Raw genomic sequence first — 12055 nt, forward strand, 5'->3', positions numbered from 1 at the left:
ATATTATCAATACTAAGGCAAGTGTGATTGCAAATATTATCAATACTAAGACAAATCTGATTACAAAGACTATGAATTCCAAAATTCACAGTCTAATTACTAAAGTCTGATTACAAACATTAGAGTCCAAGACAAGTCAGGTGACAAAATACTGTCAAGGCAAAGAAAAGTCCAGGTACAATTACTACAGAGGCCGAGACAAGTGCGATTACAAAGACTACCGAGGCCGAGACAAGTCCGATTACAAATACTATGAATTCCAAATATCAATACTAAGACAAATCTGAAATATGAATTCCAAGACAAGTCTGATTACAAATACTGTCAAGGCAAAGAAAAGTCCAGGTACAATTACTACAGAGGCCGAGGCAAGTCTGATTACAAAGACTGTGAATTCCAAGACAAATCTGACTACAAATACCAAAGTCTGATTACAAACATTAGAGTCCAAGACAAGTCAGGTGACAAAATACTATGAATTCCAAGACAAGTCTGATTACAAATACTGTCAAGGCAAAGAAAAGTCCAGGTACAATTACTACAGAGGCCAAGGCAAGTCTGATTACAAAGACTATCGAGGCAGAGACAAGTCTGATTGCAAATACTACTGAGGCCAAGGCAAGTTCGATTGCAAATACTACTAAAACTATAACGAGCCGGATTACAAATACTATAGATACTATAAGGAGTCTGATTACAAGTACCATCAAGACTAGGAAAAGTCCAGGTACAAAGACAGTCAAGCCCACCACAAGTCTTGACAAGTCCAAGTACTACTGAGGCGAAGACACGTCCGAGTAGAAATGGGACAGATGTTAAAGGAGAGGATGAAAGAGGCCGAGGGAGACCCAGATTAAGAGCAGTGGTGTGTTTACAAGCTGTTTAAGCAGACATGAGCCGCGCCTTTGATTCAGGCTTAGAGAGAAGCGCGCGAGAGAGAGAGAGTGCGCGAGAGAGAGAGAGCGAGAGCAAGTCTTTCTGAAGGACCCGCAGTTCACACCAATCACCACTCCACTGTTAGATCACACAAACATCGTCTGTAAGTAGTGTGTGTGTGTGTGTGTGTGTGTGTGTGTGATTCCCAATGACAAGTGTTGTCTGTGCACACACTTGGCCCAGTGAATTGAGTTTGTTAATCCCCTAAATGGATCTGCCACACACACACACACACACACACACACACACACACACACACACACACGCGAGAATGCATCGGGTGCCAATTGGATCAGGAAGCGTGCAGACCTCTTCTCACTGGAGATACACTCTCCAGGCCAGCCAGGTTTGGCATGGTTATATTAAACACACACACACAGCTGGTGTAGTACAGGGGGGGCAGACAGCGCTTTGGGAGAGATTCTTTCTTTCTGCCAAAAGAGAGAGAGAGAGAGAGAGAGAGAGAGAGAGAGAGAGAGAGAGAGCGCAAGACAGTAGGTGTTTCTAATAAAGTGGCCAGTGCGTGAAAGCACATGGCAGTAGGGGTTTCTAATAAGGTGGCCAGAAGAGCAGAGCCAGACAGAGCTGAGGACTCTCAGGAGAAGAGATTGTGTTTCTATATGAAGACTCCGAGTCCAGCATCTCGCCCTTATCCCCTCCTGCTGCCATCAGCTCACGTCCTGCCAAAGCCTTAGTGTCCTGCCAGAGAGAGAGAGAGAGAGAGAGAGAGAGAGAGAGAGAGAGAGAGATGTGAAAAGGAGGACAGAGTGACCACAGGGGCCTTGGAGCTTTTCGTCACAGTCAAAAGGCCTGGCATGAGACAAGTGCAGAACCACAGAGGAGTGAGTGAGTGAGTGAGTGTGTGTGTGTGTGTGTGTGTGTGTGTGTGTGTGTGTGTGTGTATAGAACACAACGGCTCAGATATCCAGTCTCACGTCCAGACAGAGATAATCAAAAGAACATGAGGATGAGACTAGAGAAACCGAGACGACGCAGAGATCAGAGCAGTTCAAGTGATTCACTGAAAAGAATCGATTCAGAAAAAGGTGCTGATGTGAACATTCCATAGAACAGAGGTGTTCAAAGCAACCCAACTGATTCATTCACTGACCATTCATTCATTTTATTAAACTCCTAAAAAAAAAACATTCAAGGGTTCCTTAATACAGGCAATGGTTCTAAATCGAATCATAACAATTCAAAGAATCATTTAGATGCTGAAATGGAGTTCTTTGCCAGGATAAGAGGGGTCTCTGGATTCACAGAGCCCTTTAATAAGCTTGTAACAGGGACACAGGCGTGGTGTCGGGCTTGATTCAGTTCAACTGCACTTGTTTTACAGGATTTCTTCAAAAGAATCAATCAGTTTAAGAGTGTCATTCAAATCTTTTGGCCTATTCAGTTTGATTCAGTTATTTTTTTACGGACAGAGGTCAAATCAAAACAATGATTAATTTATTATACCAAGCCTTTTATAGGTCAAAAGCATTAGTTAAAAAGAAACAATTGGGTCAAGAGTCAAACTGTATAAGTCGTCTTTGGTCTGTATGGTGCTTGATCGATTTTAGTGGCATTTACTGGAACGAATCAGTTCCAAAGTCTTTAGTCCAACACCAGCGTGAACCCTGAATCATTGCACAGATTTATTAAAAGAGCAGATGGTTCATGAGTCAAATTTTTCATTCTAAATTTTTTAACCTTCAAGGACTTGTTCATTTGATTCAGTTTGATTGAAAAACATGGAATCAAACGAATGATCTATTCGAAAGGCCGAACTTTTTTGTAAGTCAGTTCGCTTGCACTTGTAAGTAGGCTTTACTGATTTGTTCAAAAGAATCGATTGGTTCAAAAACTAAATTTCATAAGACGTCTTGATCTGCAACACCAACATAAACATTGCATTTTGTTCAATACGATTCCCCCAGACTTCTTCCACCAGTATCCCTGGTTCTGTAAATATTGAATATTGGGCTTAATGTGATTCAGCTGGACTTGTGAATCTGTTTTAGCATTCTATTCTGTTGAGCAAGCAAGGCTTTGAACATTGTGTAGTGCTTTGATTCAGCTTGACGTATGAATCAGTGTGACCGGTTTGAAATCGGGAACGTAACAGGAATATAAACAGGGCTGTGAATCCATCTCAATACATGAAATGTTTACTAAAAAGAACCAATACAACAGTTCAACGAGTCATGTTTGAATCAAATGTAAAAATCTGACTCATGAACAATTTACTGTAAAGATGCAGATATTCAAATCAGTTAAAGACTTTTGAATCAGTTTGATAAATGTATCGAGAAAAACAGTTAAGAAGAACGGATCATGAGCCAAAACTGGATATAAAACATTATATGGTGCTTGATTCAAACCAGTTGCATTTGTGGATCAGTTCATAATTCAATAAGTCACTTCAGTAGGACTTTTGAATCAGTTTGCCCGAGTCATTCATATCCTTTGGTGTGTAACACTGATTTGAATCAATTGGACAGATTTATTGGGGAAAAAAAACAAACAGATGGTTCATGAGTCAGGTTTTATTTGAGCACGAGTCTTGATTTGATTCAGTTGGATATTTGAATCAGTTTCAGTGAAAAAATCAGATCAAAAGAATGAATCTTTTATCAGACCATTTAAAAGCTTTTTTTTCCAAGATATTTTTATGAACGAACAGCTGGTTCAGGAGTCAAATTACTGGGACTTGATTTGATTAAGTTTCATTGAAAGAATCATATTCCAAAAAATGATTCATTCGCTAGGCCAAAACTTATCTTTTTTGTAGGTCACATACCATGAAAGGGGTTTTTGCATGTAGCCTGAGGTCCTCACACATCATTTCTACCTCCTTCTACCTACCTAAACACACACACACACACACACACACACACACACACACACACACACACACACACACACAGTGCTTCAGCAGAGCCATATGCTGGAGCAGGGAACGCAGAGGCGAGACTACACAGAACGCTACATTCTCAGAGTGGTGGCATATTTATAACCATTAGTCATGCTTTAGTTTTCCCTCCTCTGCTTCGTGCCATGCTCTCTCTCCCTCACACACACACACACACACACACACACACACACACACACACACTCATCCTCCTCTGCTTGCCGAAATGATGATTTATATTGTTTATTCAAAGTCACTCTCGCTCCCAGTGAAACACTTTTCTTTGTGGCAGTGGTTTGGCCCTCCAGTCGTTCGCCGCCACTTTATCATCTCGTCCTGCTCTCCGGCTCGTGACTTCTAAAGCTAATGCTGCATCCCCATAGTATCTGAAAGACTGACTCTAGCTATGTACATGCTAAGTTCCAAAGCTGAGTGTACTTCACCAGGCATAGCGTTAGCCCTGGTCCATGCGAGATGCTAGGCTGACGCTGCTAACAAAAAAAACCACTGCAGTGGACGGTCATAAATCGCCCATCAACCGGCTCTCAAAACATATCCAGATTTTCATTGATGGGCAAAAAGCTGTTTGGAACACGGTGTTACTTTTTTCAACCCTCTACGTATTTTTCCGATTTTTGACGCATGCTAATTGGATGGAATTGGAAAGGTTGGCATGGAATTTGATGGATTGGGACTGGTTGGATTAGGGTGGATGTGATGGGATAGAATGGGTTAGCTCGAGGTAGGTTGGGAAGGATGAGGATGAGTCGGGAAAGGATAAGGGATTGGAACTGAATGAGACTGGCTGGGTTGGGATTGCATGGATGGGACTGGATGGGTTAACTTGGGTTGGAATTGGATTGGATTTGTTGGAATCTGAACTAAAAGGGTTAGAATAGAATTGGATGAGATGGGTTGGGTTGGCTTGGGATTGCTGGATTAGGAAGGGTGGTATTGGATGGGTTATATTGGGATGGAATTGGATTGGATGGGGTTTGTTGGGATCTGAGCTAAAAGGGTTAGAATGGAATTGAATGGGATGGGATGGAAAAGAATGTGATCGGATGAAATGAGATGGGCTGGGTTTAGGTAGGTTGGGACGGAAAGAGATTGCCTGGGATCTGATTGAGATTGGGTTGGGATTGGACAGATTGGGATGGAAACTGAAGGAGATTGGTTGGGTTGGTTTGGGATCGCATGGATTAGGAAGGGTGGTATTGGATGGGGTTTCTTGGGATGGAAATGGATTGGATGGGGTTTGTTAGGATCTGAACTAAAAGGGTTAGATTGGAATTGTATGGGATGAGATGGGTTGGGCTGACTTGGCTTAAAAGTAGGCTGGGAAGGAATGAGATGGCATTGGATCTGATTGAGATCGGGTTGAGTTGGGTTGGTTTGGGATTAACCCGATTGGGATGGGTTGGGAAAGAATAATAGACGGGAACTGAATGAGATTGGTTGGGTTGGTTTGGGATTGCATGGATTAGGAAGGGGGGTACTGGACGGGGTTTCTTGGGATAGAATTGGATTGGATGAGGTTTGTTAGGATCGGAACTAAAAAGGTTAGAATGGAATTGAATGCGATAGGATGAAATGAGATGGGCTGGGTTGAGGTAGGTTGGAAAGGAAAGAGATTGCCTGGGATCTGATTGAAATCGGGTGGATTGGGTTGGTTTGGGATGGAAACTAAACCAGATTGGATTGGGATTAGGGTTTGTTAGGACCTGAACTAAAACTGTTAGAATGGAATTGGATGGATTGAGACAGACCGGGATGGGACTAGGCTGGTTGAATCTTGTAGAATCAATGCTTTGGCAGCACACCAAGGACTAGCCACATATTTGGCATTGACCCCTCAGTGAATAGGATGTACTCTACTGGTCTCTGCTGGTTGGAGCCTCAGAAGCTTCCCATCTCAAAACAGCAGGGGGTTCATTTTCTTGTGTTGACAGAATTTATTCATAGGCTAAAGGTTTTTCAGCATGATACAGGAGTGTGTCTGATGTTTTTAACATGGCGTTGATGCTCCACTGCACACACAGTATTCCTTTTCTCCACTCGGGAGGGGTGCCAAGTGGAGCATTACACAGTGGCTAATCAGCAGGCACATACAGAATGTGTGCCTGTTGTCTGGGAGGGAGGAAGTGATGGTTTATATCCAAACCAAAGTTAAACCTCATGGCTTAACCTCAAACCCATGCATACCCATGGATACAAACTCCGCTTAGGTTGCCCTTTGCGGCCCTAAAAACAAGAACCAGCCGTGGTCGGAAACAGTCATGTGGCCAAGATCACTGGACTTGGGGCTGGGATTGGATGGGGGGGTGGCGAGGCGGTGCCGCAGGTAGTGCTTGTGTTGCACAGCTCCAGGGGCCTGGGGTTGAAGGTTCTATCCATCCACAATCTGGCCATTGTCTGGGAGGGGTTTAGGGTGTTCTCCCTATGTCCAGGCAGGTTTCCTCGGGGTACTTTGAGCCGGCCAAAACCCTGACCAGGAAGAATTGGATAAGTTGATGGAAGGGATGGATTATGATAGATTGAGATGTAACAGGATGAGATGGGATTGGGAAGGATGGGACCAAATGGGCTGGAATCAAATGGAATTTGAGAAGGTTTGGGTTTGGAACAGAATGGGGTTGTGATGGGATCAGAGGGGTTGGGATGGCATGGGATTAGATGGAGAAGGATGGGTGGGAATTTAGAGGCTGGAATGAGCTGGGAGTGGATTTGATGGATTGAGATGTAACGGGTTGGGAAGGTGGTGGGGGAATAGGATGGGATGGGATTGGTTGAGACGGCATTGGAAACCGATGCATCTACGATTGTGGGGAAGCCTAGGCGAAGCCCACACATCCATAAACATCCAAATTCTTCGGCACGCATTGAAGGAATAGTTAAGTGAAAAACATCGACCCCTTATTGATTACTGACCCCAGATGCGGTCAGATCGGTCAGCCAACACATGTTTGGTATTTGACATGTGTTCCTAGATTCCAAGATTCCAGAGTCTTGGCTGAGACAGTCACCAACCTCTTCTCCATAAATACGTGCCTGAAATTCATAGTAGTGATTTCGTGAAACAGAATGGATTGACGTTAAACAATTAAGCTAAAAAAAAAAAACGTAAGCTAGTCCTACTCATAACATTCCGCCATTCCCGGCAACATATTGTGCCGAGACGAAACAAAGAAAGATGGTTAGAAGATGGAAAACTTGATGGTTTTGAGACCGACGTTTGTTGCGATCGGTGATTGGTGACAGTCTAAGTCCAGGGTTTGTTAGCAACGTTAGCCTAGCATCTACCATTCTGAAATAAAGAAGCACACATCTGATGCCAAACTCGTTTAGACTTGGCTGGTCGACTGAATCTGGGGTCAGTGGTCAACATGTCGATTGGAATTTTTTTTTTTTTTTTTTTAACTGAACTTCACATCCTCATGTTTAGACGATCGTATAGCATTTTTATAGCCAGTTTACTCAAGAGCTTCTATGCATGCGATTTACCACTAATGGACTAAAATGTGTGGTTGTGGAGTTCCTATTTTCACAGAGACATTGAGTTTGCATCGGGGGTTCAGTGTATTTATACATGCTGCAATATTGAAGCATTCAAATGTATTCAGACGGGATGAGTGGTAATTTTAGTGGCTCTGTTCAATAGGTCTACTTAGCGCTTATATTAAACCGAGTAGGTGGATTCATGTGGTATTTTGTGCTCGGTTTCTATATCCCTCTCCCTCAGTCTCTCTCTCCCCCTCCCTATCCATCTCCCTCTCTGCACAGTCAGAGGTAATCATTCAGATTTAAAGGATTATAGATGCTCCCGACCTGACTCTGTCTCTCATTTATTTAATATTGCGCAGTCATCCCCCTGCTCCTCCTTTCCCGTCTGCTCTTATAAACTGCTCCCAGTTTGCGGAATATCATATTAAAAAAATCACATTTTCCGTACCTGCATTGTAGTAGAAGACTTGAATGCTATTTTTTTTCTCCCAATCCTCACCGTGACCTTTCCTATTTCAATATAATAACAGCAGTGTTATTATTAGGTTTTGTTTGTTTTTGCAGGCCAGAGGTGGAATTGATTGTTGCAGATCAGATCGGATGGAATGTGATTGGATTGCTAGGGATGGGATGGAGTGGTCTATTGGATGGGAAGGATGGAATTAGATGGTTTGGAGTAGGGTGAATAGAGGAGAGTTGGGATGGGATAGGTTGGATTGAGTTAGGGGGTAAGGATATCCTAAGAGTTGGCTATATGGGAGGTGTAAGGATTGAAATGGGATTGAAAAAGGATGGGTTAAGATGATCTGGCATAGGATAGGATGACAGGATGGGATACGTTTTAAAGGAACAGAATAGGATAAGGATTGAATAGGATGAAATGAGTATGAGGTTGAGGCATGAGATTAAAATGAGTTGTAGGACAGGATAGATTGGATGTGGTGGGTTGAATTTAGTAGGAACAGAATAGGATAAGGATTGAAGGAACGAGTTAGGTGGAGAAGGGTTGAAAGAGGTTGGCATGAGATTGAGTTGCGTTAGGATAGGACAGGACAGATTGGATGTGATTGGTCAAGATGGGATAGGTTGAGATGAGTTGGCATAGGATAGGATGTCTGGATGGGATCATATTTGAAGGGACAAAATAGGATAAGGATTGAAAAGGATGAAAAGTTTGAGGTTGAGGCATTAGATTAAAAGATGGGATAGATTGATAGATGCGATGGGTTAAGCAGAGTTGGCATAAGAAAGGATAACAGAATAGGATGGATGGAACGGGTTAGGTTAAGAAGGGTTGAAAAGGTTGACATGCAATTGAATTGCAATTGAGTTGGTATGGGGCAGGACAGATGTGACCGGATGAGATGGAATAGGTTAAGGGAAGTTGGTATAGGATAGGTTGAGTTCTGAATGGACAGAATAGGATATGGATTGAATAGGATGGATAGATGGAACCAGTTTAGGATTAGATTGAATGAGCGAGATGGGACAGTTTGAAATATTACGGATTGGATGTGATTTAAGGTTAAGAGGAGTTGGCATAGGATAGGATGACAGGATGGGTTTAAAGGAGTTGGCATGGGTTGGGAGGAACTGGTTGGGTTAGGTTGGGATTTGAGATGAGGAGATTAACGGATGGGTGAATAACTAAAAGCACATTTTAATGATATGGTGTTTTCATTATCATTATTGTCTTCCTAGAAAGTGTTTTTTCTCCATATTGCCATCACCTCAGCCAACGCGAGCCTGTACAGTAGTGCCACCCTCTTGCATCACATGCCAACTGTACCGGTCTGTGCCAGCAGGCCCGATACTGGTGCATCCCATTAGGGAGGCTGGCTGACAAATGTGTCATTTTTGTTTTTGTTTTATCCTTCAGCACCCAGTAGCTCAGCGAACACTAATTATACCCATAAATTCTACAGACGGGCTTTTACCAATCCACTGCTTTCAACGGAGCGTGTGGAATTTCACAAATTGGCCATTTTAACAGAGATTTGGGACGAATTTCAACTTTTCAAGCACGAGTCCAAACTTGATGTGGGTTGGCTTGGGTCAGATTTGGACATAATCTAGTTGGTTGCGGGCCAGGTTTGGCCTACAACCGAGCTCCTACGGGTCAAGTCACATTTGGACAGAAGGCTGGTGGGCTGTATATTTGGGTTTCGACCAAAGTTTGATGAAGCCTTGTTGGAGCACTACGCTCATCCCTTACAACCTTTAAGACTCATTCGCTCATTAATACACTTACCTAGAGAATCAGCCAATCATGCAGTGCCTGGAGACACCAGCTTCAGGTAATGTGCACATCGACCATCAGATAATTCATAAATAAGATAGAGCCTGGCATGACTGTCAGTTTGCAGAACTGCTGATCTACAAGGTGCTAGCTAGCATATTAGCTTGATCGTGAGCATTCATCAGACTTATCAAACGTGCAGTGATGCTAGTGGACCGCCTTGTCGGCGTCAAAACATGCTAAAGGTTAACGTCAGTTACTGTAGCTAGCAAACTGCATCCTCCTGCATCTTTTAGTAGCATGGTTAGGTTTCAGGTGTGAGATCCTTGAAGCTCCCAATGAAGAACTTATGGGTTGACTTGGTCTACATTTATAAAAAATAAATAAATAATTTTTTTTTAAAAAAGCAGGATATCAGGAAACCTTGCTTTCCATGATGTCCACGCATCATAAAGTGGACGCTGTGAACGGTCACGTTGATAATTGGCATGAGAAACGAAATAGTGCTTACATGAAGAAGTAGAAACCCCCAGTTTCAGCACCAGCCGCCCCCTTCGACCGTCTGGTGAATAGAAAAGCAGGGGTGAAATCAGGCTTCGGGCCCGGCTGCAGTTTGAAATGAGGGAAGTAGTGATTTCGGGAAGGAGCTTTGGGACGGTTATGACAAAAGTGCACGGCTTAGGAACGTGTCTGCTTAATAGATGATGGGACGTCTGTGGACGCACACTCACAAACTCACACGTTCAAAGCATATAATCCTATATTTATGAAACAGCAATACAAGTAGGGCAGAAATCTCTGCCGCGTCCCCCCCATGAGCGCCGCGTCTCATTCAAAGCACACCCAGCGCGAGGAAGAACAATAAACAAGCCCCGAAATAACTGACAGCCTACATAATGCGCGCCATAATTAAAACCCACTCAATCACAGGCGCGCCGGTCAAAGACACACGTCGAATTGTTTCGGAAACAAGTGTAACTGTCAACGCCATGCAAATACAGCATGCGCTTAAAACCCCCGCCCTCGTCACGTAGTGCCGCTTCATGGAATTATTCGGTTAATTCTCTGCGAGGGGCTAATATTGAGATAAATATCGTCAGGGTTTATTAGAGTCTCCAGATTTGTTTGAAAATGTTGTAAATGCAGTTAAACAGGAGTGGTTGAAGTGGTTTGCCCTGTGCTTGGAAAAGATCACTCACCTTCATACTATGGACCCTGGTGATGAAGGCCTAGCGAGGTGTCATACAACCAACTACAGGAGCTAATAAGCCATTATTATGAGATTTAGTCCAAATCTTGAAGCAAGCCATACTTCGGACATATTTGGCAAACATCCTGACAGACCAAGATATTATTTTTATGCCTTCAGGCAAAACGGTGAGGTAATAAGTCATTATTTCGACATTTTCCAGCCAAAACTGAGGTAGTAAGCCATTATTTAGCCTTTTTTAGGTTCATTAGCGTTGCACAAAAGCCACTTTTGGCAGGAATTGGAACGGTTTGCAGATGCTGTGAATGTAATTACGTGACGAGCAACGCTGTAGTCAATTTGAAGTGGTTTGCCTGTGCTAGGAAAGGGTTACTTTCGGTTGATTTCTGCACCCCAAGCCATGTGTTAACATCTAAATACAACTGACCCTGGTGAGGAACGCCTAACAATTTATCAAACCAACTACTACAGAGTTAATAAGCCATTATATTTGACAATTTCCCACCAAAATCCTGAGATAAAGAGGCGCCAGTTTCCCCCTTCCAGCCTCAATCCTGAGGTAATAAGCAGTCTTTTTCCCTCCTTAACGCTGCTGTCGATTTGAAGGAGTTTGGCCGTGCCTGTTGATTTTTGTACTGGAAGTCATTTGTTGACATTTCACATCTACATACAGGGGTCACTGTCGACCTTTTCGCCACCAATGCAGCATCTCTAGGCAGCCAACGCACCTTCGCAAAGCACAGATCCTCAGCTCCAATACATCAGTCATAAAGAGCACAGTCTACCCACCCAGCGAGAGCATGGGCAATTGTGCCCTCTCTGGCTCTGGCTGCTGACCATCTCTGTCTTCAAAAGGTGCCGTGGAACTTGGACACCTGGACTGTCGACAGCATCCTAGGAGCTTCTCCTATTCAGGCCTTCAAACTAGACGATCATTTGGTCTACTTTAAATGTACCTTGTGTTTTAGTGCTTTAACCTCTTGACCTGAAGGACAATTCACATCAGAATACTATCAGTTCAGTTCAGTGTTTATACCACCACAGACATTGAGGGGTCTTCCAACTGACCTCCAAGTCCTGTAAAACTTGGACACCTGCATCGTCAAAGACATCCTAACAAAGAACACCACAGCCTGGTTCGGGAGCAGCACCAAAACAGGATAGGTGCGCTCTCCAGAGGGTAGAAAAGATAGTGAAGGACCTCAGCGATCCCAACAATGGACGCTTTTTCTGTTGCAGCCAATCAAGGCAAGGGCTTTCGCTCCCT

The 12055-nt window shown here is 43.4% G+C and overlaps 1 protein-coding gene across 2 annotated transcripts in view; it reads left to right on the top strand.

Annotated features, from left to right (window-relative positions):
* Positions 1–12055, top strand: part of unc5da (unc-5 netrin receptor Da) — a 230302-nt gene that overhangs the window by 157396 nt on the left and 60851 nt on the right. The window lies entirely within an intron of this gene.

This window comes from Salminus brasiliensis, chromosome 18 (assembly GCF_030463535.1).
Source record: "Salminus brasiliensis chromosome 18, fSalBra1.hap2, whole genome shotgun sequence".
NCBI lineage: Eukaryota > Metazoa > Chordata > Actinopteri > Characiformes > Bryconidae > Salminus > Salminus brasiliensis.